At 44.4% G+C, this 19,304-nt stretch overlaps 1 long non-coding RNA gene across 9 annotated transcripts in view; it reads left to right on the top strand.

The window, feature by feature from the left end:
* LOC146822840 (uncharacterized) overlaps window positions 1–19,304 on the top strand; it is a 321,116-nt gene that overhangs the window by 45,827 nt on the left and 255,985 nt on the right. Inside the window, exon 4 of one of the 9 annotated variants that reach the window (XR_014962084.1) lies at window positions 4,338–4,416. The exons of the other annotated variants lie outside the window; for them this stretch is intronic. This is a non-coding gene — a long non-coding RNA (uncharacterized LOC146822840). The remainder of the gene's footprint in view (window positions 1–4,337; window positions 4,417–19,304) is intronic. 9 annotated transcript variants of the gene reach the window in all.

Raw genomic sequence — 19,304 nt, 5'->3', positions numbered from 1 at the left:
CTTCTGTGTGATTTAAGACTTTAAAGTAGACTGTCACAATTAAAATGACCATGTGGCAGCTTAGTATATTTGTTTATAGTAAAATTATCTAAACAAACCAAAAGTCATCAGTTACAAATCTAGTATCTGTAATACCACAATTAGCCTAAAGCACCGTTTACAAAAAATACAGAAGCAGAACGATACGATGGCCAGTTCAGAAAAAGGGGCCAAGATTTACTAATTTGACGCAAGGCAACAGTAGTGCTTAAGTGACAATTGCAAAGCCACAGAAATTGATATTTGCATGGCCTTTTGTCACTTTTCCCCTATAAAGTAGCACAAGGCAGTTCCTTGTTCTGCTTTGCATTACCTCGCATAGGGGAGGCTTTACATGGGTGGAGCCTGGGTTCACCTCTCTACCCTTCGCGCAATGCAGTGCAGCCCCTTGCCTTCCTGCGTTGAGTTTCATAAAAGATTAGAAAATCTGGACTTAAATAAACAAGGGGCACCAGAACTAAATACAAGTGTGGCCGGTGCTTAATTTGACACTGTGGTTTCTGGTGCTCGGCACCATCACCTAATTGTCAGCAACGGCGCTTATAGCAATCTGCCACATGGTTGTGCTGTCTGCCTACTGCCGGAGTAGAATCAGACACATCACCGAAAGAGGGAAAGAAGCCAGCTTCCTCTCGGACAAGGTATTCAAATACTTGAACACTAACCAACCACGCCTTCCTAGAATATATACCTTGCCCAAGGTACACAAGGACCTGCACAAACCACCGGGGAGACCAATCATTTCTGGTTGTGGCTCGCTCCTGGAACCGGTATGTGAATACGTTGATTTTTTTCTAAAACCGTTGGCTGAAACCACGAGAACGTATCTCCGAGACACGATGCAGGTGATCAACCTGGTGGACGATATGAAATTTGACCCAAACAAACAACTATTGGTGACACTAGATATCGTCTCACTCTATACTAATATTCCTCAACAACCAGCGTTGGACTCCATGAAACTGACACTAGACAGAAGACCTCAACCAACCAATGTCCCCAAGGAATTCATAGTGGAACTCCTGGAGGTAGCTATGATGATGAACTACTTTATTTTCCAAAAATAAATTTTTCATACAAAGCAAAGGAGTCGCTATGGGGGCGGCCTTCGCCCCGGATTTAGCGATCCTCTTCATGGACAATTTTGAAGACAACTATATCTTCTCGTCAACCAATCCATTCGGGAGCCACATCACCGAATGAAGGAGGTACATAGAGGATGTGCTTCTTATTTGGACAAGAGATGAGATCAAACTAATGTTTTTTTTTGACTGGCTGAACACCCGCTTCAACGACATCAAGTTCACCATGCATTGGGCGAGGCACACAATCGACTTTTTGGATATAAGTATCAAGGTATCAGGAGACCACCTATATACCACTCTCCACAGGAAACCTGCAGAACCCATCACACTATTGAGGTACACAAGCCACCAACCCAGGGACTCCGGGATAACCTGCCATTTGTCCAGTTCCTCCGGATACGGAGGAATTGCTCGCTGAAAGAGGATTTCTTTCGCAAATTGGATAACCTGATTGCACGCCTCTTGGAACGGGGATATTTGAAAAGACTTGTGAAAAGAGCTTGGTACAATAACAGAGAGACATTACTGATACCGAAACAACGCCCAACTAAACACAACAGAATGATATGTGTAACCAAGTACTGCACCAGGACCAACAATATTAAAAAGATTATCAACGGACACCGGGGACTAATTTCAGACAACCTGGAAGTCCAAGATCCCCCAATGCATGCGTTCAAAAAAGCCAAAAACATCAGAGACCATGTCGTCCGCTCACTCTTGGACATGCCTCCCAAACAGACCACCCAAAGAATGGGGAACCTACAAGAGTGGTAGGACATTATAAATGTACTAAATGTAAGGCGTGTAAAATGACCATCGAAACAAAAAACATTCTGCTACAAACACCACACTAGAGATCTTAAAGCACATACTAACTGCAATACATCCGATGTAATTTATGCGATCCTGTGCCCATGTAACCAGCTTTACGTTGCACAAACAAGGCAAAAAATCAAGACACGGATCTTACAGCACTGCAGCAGAATCAGATGCAAGACAGTTGGGGGCCCCCCTTGTAGAATATTTTACGAACCACACACACACCCCCGAATCCATCAAGTGGTTGGTACTTGAGAAGGTATCATTGGGACAACGGGGCGGAGACCTATGCCCTATTCTCAACCTAAGGGAGTGTAAGTGGAGGCACTTGTTGGACACAGTGACCAATTGGTTGAACGAGCAAGATGGTACGAATGCCCAGCTAGCTGGACTATAAACTGAGTAACTGTATGATACCCATGGGTGACATGACCCTTGCAAGACTCTGTGAATGTTCCACACACATAACACACACTCACACTGTGATGTGATTTAGACAATGATTACTTTTGCCTTTAACTTTTCATTGGCACATATTGTTTAATTTCAATATTATGATGGTTTTCTGTGATATAATGCATATCCTCGCCTTGAACCTTGTGACAGAATATACTATTTATTTACAAATGTGATAAGGGTACTATTCATTCGGGAGAACAGCCCAAAATATGCAGGGATACTAATTATGTATTGATATATGCCAAAACCACTGAGTACCTATTTTACTGCACAGTATGTGATTTTTGTGTTGTATCCATAAACAATGTACAGGGCCTAAGTATAACACAATGACCACACTCCACAACTTTGCAAAACATCAGTGCGTGTGTGACTTTATTAACTATGGATTTTGGAGAGAGAATAGCATGTGTTCAGGGGTGACGCTTATACAATTGGTTTCCCCCACGAGTCGCATGACACACTACGAACAGCTCCCTTCACTTTGCGATATGGTAGTATCTACCGCGTAGACAATGATGTCTCCCTGTTCTACCATTGGCCGTCTGCAGTCCGGCCCCCGAGAAAACATTTAGCGGCTGCACCTCGTGGTGCACGCGCGCCCTGCCATTCACTACAAGATGCATGAGATTTGGCATTCGGGCTCACTCTTAAGCCAGACGACCTTCAGAGAGGTATGCCCTTTCGCCACGTGATCCATGCCTGGATCGGCGCCTCAAACTTTGACTGGACGAGGAGCCCTTGCGCAGCAAGGTTCTTTCACTTTGGGTATGCCCTCGCGTTGGGTTACACTGTTAATGCCGCGTAGACACTATTATTGTTTTAAACAGTGTCCAGGATCACACTGTTAACGTACTCGCTGATATTTATTTGATTTGGCACTGAACTACCCATTTTACAGAACTCTGTGACTGCGCATGCATTGACGCCGGTTTTTATATTTTATTCTTTACTTAGCACTGTGCCATCTTTGCTTTTAAACACCCTACGCTAATTCACGGGACGCTGTGACCACACATGAACAGACACCTGATGACTCTGTAGCGTTGAGTCATATTTATTCCTTCCCAATATTGTGGCAACTCACATCCTACCACAATTTACAGAACGTTGTGACCACGCATGCATAGACGCCTGATTTCATTTAGGACTGAGTCATCTTTCCTTCACTGTGGTAACACCCCACCAGGGTTTTCGTACAAACGATGCCTCACCGCTGGTGCGGACACAATGTGATTTACGCCCTGCTAAGACTTGATCCTTATTTATGTCAGAGAGTTCGCGCTCACGTTTTAGGTGTATTGTAATTGACCCTCTCTCCTTGTATTAGATATTGTTTGGATTGGTTCCCTGCTGTGAGAGACTATTTACCTCGACAGCAACTTCGTTTACACAGTAAGTTTCTACATGCGTTCCTTGGTTAGTCCAGTGAGTGTGATGCCCTACCACCGCTGTGGATCCTTCAAACTGATTTAGTTTCTTTTCCTTTCGCCGTTAGGAGCTACTCAATAGCCCACCCGGGAATGCACACTGACCATGCTTTTCCCCTACAAGTAGGTGTTTGTTACCTCACTCATCCAAGCACTCATCCCTCTTTGGTAAATATCACCACCCCACTCACACATTTCTCTGATTACTCGTAGAGGTGCTCTTCCCAGCCCTGTCCTGACGAAGACCCCAACATGAGGATTAATTAACCCTCAAATCTAGGGGTCGAAACGTTGACAAGCAACAACCCAACCACAAGCTCAAAGGATTGACTGTTACGAATAACATGTACACTTGAGCTATGTTCACATTCAGGAACAATTGACCTATGTTAGGCTGAAAAGGTTTAACTTCATGTATTAATGATGTATATATGTCACTATACCTTTACCCTGTCCTTCACTCACAGACTCACCACCATTTACCCTACCCTTTCTTCTTTAGATCGCACTGCTATCCATTGGAGCAACTGTGTTTCCATTCAATAATGCTTTGACGTTATATTTCATTTTACGTACACAAGGTAAGATGTGACATCATTTAATCCGATCATCCGCTCTCTGGCGGCACATCTCAACATTCTATCATGAACTCCAATCAGGACATACCAACCTGGGCAGGCAGGGAGGGGGGAAAGGGATGTACCATTTCATGAGAACATATACCTTAAGAGATTACAACACATCTCCTTATTTAGGGAAACAAAAAGACAAGCTGTGCAATACACTTAAGATGAGACCACCAGTCCATCATTACTCCAAGTCTGTCCATTTTCTAGGCAAACCACATTCTTCCCGTATCTTTCCACACGTTGGGGAGAATGATACTTGCTCAACCCTGGTTGCACATGTGTGGGTTTCCTGACGACCACTGTGGTACCAACCTTGTACTCATGGTGCTTGACCCCATGTCTCTGGTCATACCAACCTTTATACTTCTGTTGGTGTTGGTGAATCCTCTCTTTTCTCCTCTCTAGATCAGGCACTACCCTTTTTCCACCACCCAACCAATGTGGATTCATTTTGGTACAGGGTTCCCTCCCTCTCAGCAAACAAAGGGTGACACTCCTGTGAGGAGATTGGGTGTGATGTGGTATGCCCAAATGCACTCTCTTAGGGAATCTTCAACATTAAACCCATTGGTGATGGCCAATTGGATGTGGTCTTTCACCAACCGATTCGCCCTCTCTACTAACCCATTAGCCTTAGGGCAATAGAGTGCAGTTTTTTCATGCCTTATGTTCAGATCCTCCAGGAATGCTTTCATTGTCTCTGAAGTAAATTGCACCCCATTGTCTGTCACCAAAGTGGCTGGAATGCCCTCATAAACGAAAACACCTTTCAAAAATGAGATGAGGTTCCCTGTCGTGGTAGAAGATGTAATTTTAATGTTAACCCAGTGGGAGGTGAAGTCTACTAGGACGAACATAAACTTCTTTTGCGGACCCAGAACATCCATGGGACCAATAATGTCCACTGCCAGTTTGGTCCACGGAACTTCCGGAACTTCAACAGGGGATAAAGGAGATTTGCTTGGAATTTTACTTTTGTCACTATTAGCACAGCTAATGCATTCCTTAACCTTGAGTTCTACCATAGAGTCCATTCTCGGAAACCAAAAACAACCCCTGACCTTGTTTTTCGTGAGGCTCCTGCCTAAGTGACCTTCATGGGCCAGGTCGATTATTTTGTTCCTCAGATCCTTAGGTGGGACTGGTCTTCTCCCTCTATGTATCACATCCGACAACAAGGAAAGTTCGTACCTTACCTCCCAAAAGTCTTTGACTGAATCTGGAACCTGCGATCGATTCTAGGCCACCCATTGAGGATGAACTGTTTGAGGACACCCATGTCTTTATCTTTCCTCACATTCTCATCCCACTCTTCTTTAGTTAACGATGGGAGGTGCATGGCTAAAATTGGAACATCTAGCTGATCCTCACTTGGTTAGTCCAAGAGTGGTGACCTGGATAGGTAATCAGCAATTACATTTTCAGGACCTGGGAGGTATTCCACCTTGAAGCAGTAGTTTTCTAGGCCAAGAACCCACTTCGTTATGCGTGGGGAATTGTTGTGCACACTTTTGGATGAGAACATGAAAGTCAAAGGCTTGTGGTCAGTGTGTATAACGAATTGGATCCCCCACAAGAACATTTTTAAATGATTCACTGCCCAGAAGCATGCTAACGCTTCTCTTTCGATGACTGAGTAGTTCCTTTCTGCGGAGTTGAGAGATCGTGAAGCGAATGCTATAACCGTTTCTTGTCCATCTCCTCTTTGTGAAAGCATCGCTCCCAATCCTTTATTGGATGCATCCGTCGTAAGTATGGTTTTTTTTCTTGGGGTCAAAAGATCCTAACGCTGGTGATTCAAGAATACGTTCCTTTATTGTCTCCAACATTTTGTTGTGTTTCTCCTCCCATACAAATTCTTTGTCTTTTTTTAGGAGCTCACGCAATCCATCGCATAAATCAGCAAAATTTCTTACAAACTTGGACATGTATTCCACCAGACCAAGAAAAGATTTTAGCTCATCTTTATTGGAGGGATAAGGGGCATCCTTGACAGCTTGAATTAAGCTGTACTTCGGCTTGAAGCCCTCTTTTGATATTGTGTGACCCAAATAATCTACCGAGGTTACTATGATCTTGCATTTGTCAAGTTTCACAGTTAACCCTGCCCTAGACAGTCTTTGGCACACTGTGTTAAGGATGGTGTCATGCTCCTCCTCCGTCGACCCATACATAAGTATATCGTCCTGGAAACAGAGGGTATTGCTGACGCCCTCCAAAATTTGCTGCATTACCTTTTGGAAAATAGAAGCCGCTGAGGCAAGGCCGAACGGCATCCTGATAAACATGTAGGCCCCAAACGGCGAGGAAAATGCCGTCAGGGGTCTAGATTCTGGGTGCTACTCAACTTGATGGTAGGCCATCGACAGATCAATGACCGAGAAAAAACAACCCTTCCCCATGGTGCTTAGCATTTCGTTTATATTGGGAAGGGGAAACCTCTCCACCCAGATATTCTCATTGAGACTGCGCAGATCCACACAGATGCGGATACCCTGCCCAGAGGCTAGGACAAGGGAAGCCAACCATTCGGATGCTTCAATAGGTTGGATGACCCCATGTCACACAATTTGTCAAGTTCGGTTTTGAGGGTTTCTCTAAGGCGAAAAGGTACAGGTCGTGCTCTGTGCAGTACAGGTGTCGCGCCTTTCCTAACTTTGATTTTGCATTGGAAATCCTTTAATTTACCTAAACTCTCAGTAAAAAGGTCAGGAAAAGCATCTTGCAAGAGTTTATTGCTGGTAGGAATGTCTACTAAAATGACTTGGTTTTTGTCATTGGGATCTAGGATGATTCCCAATTCCTTCTGGTGTTGCCATCCTAAAAGATTCGCCCCCCTCTCAACCACATACACCCTACCCACAATGGATCTCCCTTTAAAGTCTATGTGACTACTAACCATACCCACCAAAGGAATGGGGTCTCTTGTGTAACCTTCGGGCGATATATCAGGAGGGACCAGAGTAGATCTGTTGCAACCAAGGGATTTCTCAAAGTCTACCAGGTTTACTAACGTAAATGGGGAACATGAGTCTGCATACATCTCTAGGGGTTTGTTGTCAATGAGTATAACACATTTTGGATAGTTAGGCCTTGATGATTCGTGACTGTCTTTTATTTGAAAAATGAATCTTGCCTGTGGTTCCCCACTAATGCTAACAACATTAGTAGTACTACTTGTCCTTTCTCTACATACCCTGGCTAAATGTCCTCTTCTGTTGCATTTTTTACACATGACACCACGTGCCGAACAAAAGGGACTGTTGGCCAAATGGTTGTTGCTGCCACACCTATAGCATTTCAAACCATGGCCTTCCTTACTCGCATTATTGGTTGGTTAATGCCTTCTCTGTTGGTTACTTTGAGTACTTCACCATTGTACTCTTCACACTGAACCAACGCCACTACCTCTTCCTTAATTTTCATCTCTCTAACGCACTTCGCGGTATGTTCTATTGATTGTGCGATAGAAATTGCATCTCTTAAAGTGGGGTTTTTCGCCAGTAACTTTTCTTGAACTTTGCCGCTGTTGGTACACCTAACTAGTTGATCCCTTATGAGGGAATCGTTGAGATCCCCAAATTCACACAGTTGGGTGAGACCTCTTAGGGCAGCTATATAATTATTAATAGATTCACTCCTCCCTTGAACTCGGCTAAAGAATTTTGTGGCGTTCAAGCACCACGTTGACTTTGTCCCCAAAATGTAACTCTAATTTCATGAGTGTGATATCAAAAACGTCAGCATCGTCCTCATCCTCCAGCTCCGGTTCAGGTAAGGTTTCATAGACCTTGCATCCATGAACGCCTAAATTATGTAACAGAATATGTTGTTTGCGCAAAGGAGAGAATTTTTCTCCCCCCATAGCAATTAGGTAAGATTCAAACAATTTGGTCCAATCCTTCCAATGAATCTCGGGATCCCCACACTCATTTAAGAAAGATCGAGGTTGACTCATCCCTGGAGTACCCATCTTGGAGTGTGAGGTAGCGGTCCACAAAAGATGCCGTTCAAAAAGGAATAGATGGCGCAACCACAATAGAGCAGTACTTGACACACCCCGATTGATAATGCCAGTAAGAGGAGATAATGAGTGTGTGTGTGTCACAGAGATAACACACAAGCGGTGAGGCAGTCACCCGGGTGGCAAAATACTAGAACGCAGCACCAACTTGGGTGATAGTTTATAAATTGCACACAATGTGAGCACGTCACCCTGAACACGCTGAATGAGGATGAAGCCCCCCAGATAACACGCACATGTGAGCGTGTCACAGTGTAGATGAAAAGAGCAAGGGCACTCAGTAACTGCAGATACAGGGTGGATCTTACTTGGGCGAAGACTCTGCCTCACTATAGACGCCGTGAAGATCTGAAAACCTCTCCTCCAACTGTGTTTGTCACCCCACCCTCAAGCTAATACATTACAGATTCATAACTAACTTGCAGGTGGTGAGATACGTTTGTGTGTATTGGAGGACAGTCGTGAAACGAGAGAATGCTAGCAGGAGACAGTGAAGGCCAGTCGATAAGATAAGGTCAGGAAAGAATAGTGTGAGCCAACAGATAGTTGAGACGCGGATTAGAAAAGCCAGACAGGGATTCGTGTACTCGGCTAGTTCTAACACCAGCTTTGCAAATAGAGGCCGAGGACGCATTTCAACACCAGGCTACAGAAAAAGCAGAATAGACTTTGTTCGCCTTGCTGCCTGAGTGATGGCAACACAAAATGGCGGCGGGTTACAAAATGGCGGGTCGATTCGATCGTGATCGAAAATCGAAGTTCCTCAGACCCTCCTTTTGCCAGAACTCAGGCAAGATAGACTCATGTTAATCTGAGTCCACGTCAATAGCCATGAGGTCATCGAGCTGTTGCTGTAACATCATTCTTATGTTTTCTGTTACTTGTGGCTTGGGTTTTGGGATGCACATAGTAGCACAAAGATCACAGATAGCGGGACCACAGTGCATACAAAGGCAACAGGAAAATATAATGGTCAGGATTATTCCAAGGAACGTCAATGCTTTCCAACCCCATTTGGACAGTAGTCCCCAAAGCCATTCCGTTAAAGACCAATTTCCTTCGTCCTGATGAATAGACTCAGAGATTATGTGCAACTTGGAGATAGCTTGGTATACTGTCGGAGCGTCATTAGGAATGAAAATACAGCAACTTGACCCGATCAATTTGCACACTCCACCACGATCGGCAAGAACAAAGTCTAAGGCAACTCGATTTTGCAAGGTCATAAGACGATCCGCCTGTAGTTCTGCCGTGATATTACTTAAGGCTGCTACAGTGATGTCTATTGTAGTCTCTACGACACGGACCAATTGCCTTATATTTCTGCTGTTAGCCATTGGACCCCAGAAGGGAAGAAAACCTTTAAGGAAATCTCCTCCTTCTTGTCCTGCTGTGTCCTTTGAATCAATAATCCCTCTGCCATATCGGGTTGGGTGATGATTTGCGGAAGCAGTGTAAGTAGGGGGAAGAAGAAAAGCTAAATAACAAGTATCAGAGAAACCCGTTGGTAACCAAGTATAGGCTCTATCATAGCAGATGAAATAGGTGCCTTGAGAAGGCATTAGAGGAGGCGAGTTCTGAGAGGAATAAACGTACATGTAGGAGCAGTTATTCCTTTGTGTAGTGTCAGAAGGGCGATCATTGATCTGTAAGCAGAAGTTACCCTGATGTGGTATAGTCCAGATTGGCGAGGACTTTCCTTTTCCAACCTTACTACTGAGACTCAACATATATTGGGTGACGTTCCAATTACTGTATGCTTTTCTTTCGTCAACGGAGATTTTGCTGTTTTCCATGATTTTGGCCATAACTACCATACCCTTAATCAAAGAACTGTGACTAAAATCCGGATAATTAATATGTGAATTAATAGGTCGTCTGAATTTGCTCTGATAAGCATTAGAGAAGATGACGAAGTAAGCCCAAGCAGAACCTTCATAAGAAAAAGGGAGAACTAGATATGGCATTCCTCTCTCTGTGGTATGTGGCATAAGACCACACACCCAACAATCAGTTGTATTAACCACTAATTGGTGCTGATGTAATAGCTGGATAAAGGAATTGTTATAATACTCAGTTCTTCTGACGAGTTCATGTGAAGGGAGAGTATAAAAGAGGTGTGGAGAGATAGTAGAGGAAGGCAAAGAGGAAGAAGGGAAGGTATTTCTTGGCTGCAAAGCATAAATTATCCAACCAATAATCGCCAAAACAATACATAATGATATAAAAACACATAAAGTTATACTAAAACGACTGTACATTATTTTACAGGATGTTTTCTTCATTTCATCTCTTCATTCTTTATTACTTAGTGTAGTTTCCATCTTACTAATGGATGCTCACGGCAATCTTCCTCAATCACTGAAGTCACGATGCTCTACCGTCCTATGACACTGAAGATCCTGCAGACCTATTGTCACTACTCAGGTCGTGACCTAGACTCCTACCGTGACCCTGCAACCGGGACAGAATACTACACAAGGGAGAAGAAAAGTCTTAAATGTTCTTTGGCCTGGGTCTCAAATTATAGTGTTCTTTCCCCAGAACATTCTGATTTTGGAACAATGTTTGTGGTTCAGTCGTATCCAAGCGACGATGCGATGGAATTGCTTCCTGTAAAATGTCGTCGTCCTCTTTCTCAGACAGTGTCCCATTCAAGTGTGCATCGCTAAAAGGCACGAATCGTGGAGTCTTTTCGCTTTCACAGTCACCAACACCTCTACGAACCCACTGATCAAAAGGCAAAGGCAAAGGCACTTTCTTGCAATGTACACCGTGAATCCAATTTTTCTTTCCTTCGACTTTAACAGCTGTCCTTGTAGTCAACAAGACCATTCGAGGCTCCCGCCACCTGGGTTGCAAATTGCTGGACCTCTGAAAATTCTTCACACACACCCAGTCACCTGGTCGGATGGAGTGACCTGGGTCTGTGGAGGCCTCAGGCCGAGCACTCTGAACCTGTTGATGAAAAACACGCAATTTATTCGTAAGGTCATGCAGATAATCAATCAACATTGGATAAGGTAAGTCTGAGAATTTCTTAGGGCGAGGTATTCCCCATACGTTGGCCGGAGGGCCAAATACCACTTCGTAAGGGCTTAGTCTCAAACGAGAGTGTACTGCAGTTCTGGTGGATAGCAGAGCTAACGGCAAAGCATCAGGCCAATTGAGTCCTGTACTTGCTTCAACCTTTGCTAACTTCAACTTCAAGGTTCCATTGTAACACTCTACTAAACCCGCTGATTGTGGATGAGTTGCCGCATGGAACTTTTGCTTAATACCAAGACCTGCACAAACTTTCTGCATGACTTGGCCAACACATTCGCTTCCATTGTCACTCCAGACAATGCGCGGCAAACCAAACCTGGGGAAGAACTCTTTTAGAAGGATTTTAGCTGTGGATAAGGCTGTGTTATCCTTTAGAGGGTATGCTTCTATCCATCTCGAAAAGGCGCATACTACCACCAGAACATATTTGAGGTTGTTGCATCGCTCCATATGAATGTAATCGATTTGCAACACCTCAAATGGATATGTTGGAGGAGCAAAGTGACCTGCTGGAGTTGGGGTTCCCTTTCCTGGGTTGTACATTAAACAAACAATACAGTGCTTTACTACATTGTCTGCACATTTTGGGATATTCTCATTCTGCCACACTGGAGCCAGAAGTTTGCAAATGCCTTTTGCACTTAAGTGGGCTGGACCATGTGCCATAGTAACCACTGGGAGAACATAGGCATCTGGTAACAGCCAACGTTGATGTTCTGATAATTCCACCCAACAATCCATCTCATCTAACATTCCAGTACTTTCATTCCACTTGCTTATCTCTTTCTCTGAAGCCTCTTTCTGAATCGCTTTCACGCTTTCCACTGTGTTCTCATACATTCCTCTCTCTCTGACCCAATTCGCAGGACCTGCCACAAACATTCGACTCATTGAATCTCTCGCTGTTTTCTTCGCTATTTCGTCTGCAAATGCATTTCCTCGACCAACATCATCCGTAATCTTTTTGTGTGCACTACACTTCACTATCGCTATTTGGGTGGGTAAAGCAAGTGACTCAAGGAGATCAGTCACTAATTGGCCATGCTGTATTTTGGTGCCATGTGAAGTGAGGAAACCCCTCTCCTTCCAGAGACGCCCAAAATTGAAAACTACACCAAAAGCGTATTGGCTGTCAGTGTACACGTTCACTCTCTTCCTTTTCGATAATACAAAAGCTCTAGTTAGTGCTATCAATTCTGCTGCTTGCGCTGAATTGTGTCTAATGCGTGCAGTTTCCACAATCGTATGTAAAGTAGTTACAGCGTAGGCTGAAACCGTATCTCCATTAGGCATCTTAAAACAAGAACCATCTACCCATAGAGTCCCATCCGGATTCTCTAGCGGTGTGTCTCTCAGGTCAATTCTTCCTTTTGTCTCTTCCTCAGTACAGAAGAAACAATCATGCTGATTCTCAACATTGTCCTCATTTGGAAGGGGCAACAAAGTAGCTGGATTCAGGGTATTACATCGTTTGATGTGTATGTGACTAGCCAAAAGCGTCAGCTCGTAACCAGTTAAACGTGCACTCGTAAGATGCTGTGTTTTTTTTCTGTTTAGCAAAGTATCCACTGCATGTGGCACTATGACTATGAGAGTGTTATCCAACACCATTCCAGCAGACTGTCGGATAGAAATTGCTGCTGCTGCTGTCGCTTTGAGACAACTGGGCAATGCTTTAGCTACGGGATCCAACGTAGCCGAACAATAGGCACATGGCCGCTGTTTGTCTCCAAATTGCTGTGCTAAAACTGACAATGCACAACCTTCTCTCTCATGCACATAGAGCGTAAAAGGCTTAGTGTAATCTGGAGTGCCCAGTACAGGAGCAGAACACAGAGCGGTACGTAAGTCAGTGAAACTCTTTTGGCACTCATCAGTCCATGGAAGGGGCTGAGGCGTATCTTTTAAAGTGAGTGGCAACAAAGGTTTAGCAATTAGAGAGAAGTTAGGGATCCACTGTCTACAATAAGAAGTGATACCCAGAAAGGCACGTACTTGCCTTTGTGTGGATGGTACAGACATTCGCGCAATCGCCTGTATTAGTTCTGGTGTCAATCGTCGTCCATCCTTTGAGAGGAGATGACCCAAGTAGGTAACCTCTCGACAAACATATTGTAGTTTGGAAGGTGAAACCTTGTGATTCAGTTTAAACAAGTGGCGTAACAAAGCAACAGTGACATCTTTGCAGATATCTTCTGAATCAGCGGCGACTAACAAGTCGTCCATATATTGAATAAGAGCAGCACCAGACGGCAAGTGAAAAGTATCAAGATGACATTTTAAAGCTTGGCTGTAAATGGAGGGACTTTCACAATAGCCTTGGGGTGCGCGCTTAAACCGGAAGCTTCGGCCTCCAAGAGAGAAACCAAAAATGTCCCTACTCTCTTCTGCAATGGGAATACTAAAGAAGGCATTCTTTAGATCGATAACAGTCGCTGTGGAAGGTATCATTGTCAACAAAGCAGTGATATCTGGAACAACAGGAAATTGTGGAATCACAATTTTGTTTACTTCTCGCAAATCAATTACAAAACGGTACACAGGAGGCTGAGAAGGATCAGTGCGTTTAAGAACAGGAAGAATAGGACTATTGCATGTGTTACCTCTTGTTTCTTCAACCACACCCTTCCGAATCAAGTCATGAATGATTTCCAAAAGCGCTTTCTCACCTTCAGCAGAAATTCTATACTGTGGGATGCGTGGTAATTCAACATTGGGCTTGAGAGTGACAACATAAGGCGGAATCTCAAGACAACCCACATCGTTCGGACCCGTGGCCCAAAGTGCTGCTGGAAGAGAAAGTAATTCAGGAGGAAACTGATCTTTGGACAAATACATTGGGGAGACCAATTTCTGTCCTAGAGTAAGATGTACGCCAGAAGGAGAACAATATATTGTAGCATGCATTCCTTTCAATAGGTCTAGACCGAACAGATTCTCACCACAACCATTCGTTAACAGAAGTGGAACTTCCAAATCATAAGGACCAACTGAAATAGGCAAAGGGCAAGAAACTGGATTGCGAACAGGGGCGCCAGAGAATCCTACAGAAACATTTGTTAAGCCAGACAAAGGTGCCCCAGGGAGTTTAGAATGAATGATAGAACTTCTCATTGCTCCAGTATCCAGAAGAAATGGCTCTGAAACACCCATTATAGTGACGTTAACATAAGGACCATTTTGATCTACTGGGATTGGCAAAACTCCCTTACTTTGTCCATGGCTGTCCTAGTTAGTATGAAGACTCTCATTATCGCCTTCAACATAATGGTCTTCATTGTAATACTGTGTAGATCTCACATTTTGTTGATCAAAGTAGTTCGCAGAATTGGGAGAAGGAAGGGCACGCTGTTCTTGAGTCAACATACCCCGACCTCTACGTCTGTTTGCTGACTGGAGGCCAGCACGACCTCGTGGAGCAGATAATGCTCCATTGCGCTGCAATAAAACCGGACAACTATTCTTAAAATGACCTTCCTCTCTACAATAGGCACATTGATTAGGACCTAACAAAGGTCGCGGATTGTATGGCTCAGGTTTTTGATACAACCTCTGAAACTGCGGAGGCTGCTGAATTTGAGGCTGAGCATAACGTGGCGGATAGGCTTGTTGCAAGAGAACCTTCGTTTTTAATTCTTTCGTCTTTTTCTCTTGCTTTTCTTTTTCTTCCTTGTCCCTATTCTCATAATATTGTGCAGTAGCCAATATCTGAGCAGAAGAAGAAACAGCCCATGAACTTTCTGAATCCTTTAATTTGTGTGACAGCTCGGGAAGCAAATTGAATACAAATTTGTCCACGAATAATCGCTGTCCACCCTCGGTAGCCATGTCTTGACCACTGTGGTCGATAAATGTCTCCTCGAAACGAGTAAAGAAGTCAGAGACACTATCATCTTTCTTTTGTTTGCATGCTGCTAGTTTATCCCAATTAACTCTCAGTGCAGGCATCATAGTTCTCATTAACGTGATAATTCTACCAGGAAGTTCCGAGATCAGAGCGTCAGGTTTTGCGCCACCCACTTGGTCTTTATCTGTATTAGTTATAACATCCCAAGTAGCTCCTAGTTCCTGTGCGTGATCCTCTCTATGAATTTTAGCCCATATTGTCTGTGGGACTACATTAACCATTAGCATATCAATATCTGCTAGATTCATAATACAAGCATCAATTGTCTGCGATAATTCTTTGTAATAACCTGCAGGGTTCTTACGAGGATCTGGTAGAGTCTGCTTAAGAGGCAAAACTTCAGATCTCTTCCAAGGGACATGTACCCATATACGTTGGAAATGAGCAGGAATAGGTGCATTACCACCTACAGCCGCAACTGCCTCCTTCCAAACTGGAGGAACCTCTCTCATAGGGTAATTTTTCGATGTCAGTTTAACCGACGGATCGGAATCAAGAAAAATCTGAGAAAACAATAAGGATCTATAAGAGATAAGTGTCCTTACAGCTTCCTCAACTTTAGAACCTACAATAAGTCCTTTTTCAAAATCAGCCTGAACATTTAACAGATCTTGTGAGACCGGACTCAAACTCACATCTTCCCATTCTTTAATGAGAATGTTGCACATTACATTGAAAGCATATCTTTGCGTAGGCGCATTCCATTGCAAAAAGGCACGCATAATATCAAGCACACTATATTGTGGACCCTTCTTGATCCATCTTCGTGCAAGAGAGTCTAGCTTCTCTCGTTCCTCAAAATCTGGGAACTGACTACGAGATTGTCTTCGAGCAGAAGCCGGAGACACATTAAAAGCTCCAAAGAAAGGAGATAGAATACTAGTGACAGAGTCTGTGAGACGCTTACGCACAGACAGTGAATTAGACAATAAAATTGGAGACAGAGTATTAGGGGAACTGACAGGAGAAGAACTGGTAATTGCAGGAGGAGCAGAAGGCAAAGGAGATCTGACATCAGGAGATGAAGGCAAAGAAGTTGAGGCTAATGGTAAAACCGTCAAGGGCTGTAATACTGGAGGAGGCAAATGCTGAAGAGCCGGAACCGGTGGAGGTACCACTGGCAGCTGAGCAGGCTGTAACAGCTGAGGTACATTGGCATTTTGCGCATAGGGCGGAGGCAACCTTAATAAATGGGACATTAGGGGATCTTCTTCTATATCTTTCTTATTATCAGAAGGAGAAACAGGCAACACCGGATAGCATCTATCTATCGCCATAAGATGTTGTCTTTCTAAAATTTCAGTCGCATTGTCAATTTCATCATTTTTGAATTGTTGGGCAGCCTGTATAATTGTCATACCCTGTGCTTTCCTATCTCGTTTTGCTTGTTTAATTTCTTTCTGTTTGGCTTCCTTACGCCAAAGGCGGAAAGAGTCAAACATTGCCGGCCGGGCTTTTCTTTTGAACAAAACTGCTTCTAAATTATCTAGCACATCAGGATCAAATCTACCGTTTTCTGGCCATTTGAGAACACCATCTTTCTTCGTGTATCGAGTCCATGTCTCGTTAAAGGCAATGGGGCCGATACCATGTTTTGAATAGAGCTCGTATGTGGGAGTTCCAACCGAAGGAATCGGACAAGAGTCCTCAAGTCGGGAGTCCCTATTACAACCAAGACAACAAATTCTTCCAAACTTAGTCAGACCAGGCATCTCGAGATGTCTCCGGACTGTTCACAAACTTCAAGGGAGTAAAACTCAGTTTACGTAGCACAAATGCACTTACCCTCGGCTTTATCTTTTGCAAAGGATAAATCTAAGAAACCTAAGGAAATCAAACAAAGAACAAAATTGTGGGCGCGACCCACGAAAATACTTAACTAAGGACGTCTTCTTCCACCACCAGAGGCCCATCTATCGTCTCGCCTTACCATACATCATCAAAGGAATGGGCCAAAGCAGGGCGGCAGTCAGGGCAGCGGTCGTCAGTAGCCGTCAGGAAGGAGTAACCGCGCTGCAAAAGACCTTCGGACCACTTTCGACATACAGGGGTCGCTTAGTGTGGCTCGCGAACCCTCCCGAATTTTCTTGCGGGGTTCCTCACGACCTTCGAGCAGAAACGGTACCACTGAAGCCGCCCCACGTTGGGCGCCAGTTGAAGAACCAGAACCTTTTGGGCCTGGCGGTGCAGGGTACGCCCAAGGTCTCCAGAGTTCACCTGCTTCACTACACAGTGACACGGGACACTCTGTCGGTGTTAGAAGATCAGATTTATTTAGCTGCAGCTAGTACAGTTATCCTAGAAGTACACAAAGTAGGTTCTCAGGAGACTGCCACTTCACTCTGTGGTGCATCAGGTTAAATACTATACAATGATACAATTATTAACGAAATACACTCCCAGAGCATATAAGAAAGAGCCAATAAGGAAAGTTGGAAAACAAGGCGGAACCAATAGGAAAGGTTTGAAAACAGAAATATCAGATGACTCGAAGAGACCTCTCCTCCAACTGTGTTTGTCACCCCACCCTCAAGCTGATACATTACAGATTCATAACTAACTTGCAGGTGGTGAGATTCGTTTGTGTGTATTGGAGGACAGTCGTGAAACGAGAGAATGCTAGCAGGAGACAGTGAAGGCCAGTCGATAGATAAGGTCAGGAAAGAATAGTGTGAGCCAACAGATAGTTGAGACGCGGATTAGAAAAGCCAGACAGGGATTAGTGTACTCGGCTAGTTCTAACACCAGCTTTGCAAATAGAGGCCGATGACGTATTTCAACACCAGGCTACAGAAAAAGCAGAATAGACTTTGTTCGCTGTGCTGCCTGAGTGATGGCAACACAAAATGGCGGCGGGTTACAAAATGGCGGGTCGATTCGATCGTGATCGAAAATCGAAGTTCCTCAGATCTGAAACAGCAACAGCCGGGAATAGACAGGAGGACCGGCTCTCTGAGGTTGATGCGCCGGAGGAATGAGGAAGATGGCTGCGAGCGGACCGGCCCTCAGCGGAATGGTGCGCCGGAGATGAAGGAAGACTGGAGGCGGAGCAGGAATCTTCAACAGGAAGAATCACTGCCCAAGAGCCTTTGCTCCTGACAGGAACACCGGCACTCCGCACACAGGCACTGACGCGCTTGAAGCAGACGCCCCTCCTCAGAGGAATCCCCACAGTCCTGCCGATGAAGCAATGCGAGCAGCCTAGCAGGATACTACGACGTCAGGGCAGCAAGTAGAAAACAGCTGAAGAACAGCTCCGTAGCAGTAAACACGGATAGACAGGTGCTGGAACACCACGGGCAAAGTTCTGAGGTGACTAGGCAATGTGGTGATTCGAGGTTTCACTTGCCCCTAAGTCGGCTTCACAAGTGCAGGTAAAGGACACTGGAAGTGCCTCACAAGGCAGGCAGTCCTCGGAGTTGCGTGAAGCGGAGTTGAAAGACTGCCGGGACCGCCTACAAGTATGGACAGGTCAGCCGGGAATGAAGACCAAAGACAGATAACGGGTGCTCCAACAAGATGTCCGGAACCATGAGAGATAAACAAAGGGGAGATGATCAGCTGCCCCCTCCGCAGGTCGTCGCCAGTGTTATATTCAAAGAAGATGGCACGTACACAAGGTAAGATGTGACATCATTTAATCCGATCATCCGCTCTCTGGCGGCACATCTCAACATTCTATCATGAACTCCAATCAGGACATACCAACCTGGGCAGGCAGGGAGGGGGGAAAGGGATGCACCATTACATGAGAAAATATACCTTAAGAGATTACAACACTATCCATTGGAGCAACTGTGTTTCCATTCAACAATGCTTTGACGTTATATTGCATTTGATGTCTTTCAACTTTAGAATTAA

The sequence above is a fragment of the Triturus cristatus genome, chromosome 5_2, assembly GCF_964204655.1.
Source record: "Triturus cristatus chromosome 5_2, aTriCri1.1, whole genome shotgun sequence".
NCBI lineage: Eukaryota > Metazoa > Chordata > Amphibia > Caudata > Salamandridae > Triturus > Triturus cristatus.
The sequence above is the reverse complement of the archived record's forward strand: the minus strand, read 5'-3'. Positions and strand labels throughout refer to the sequence as shown.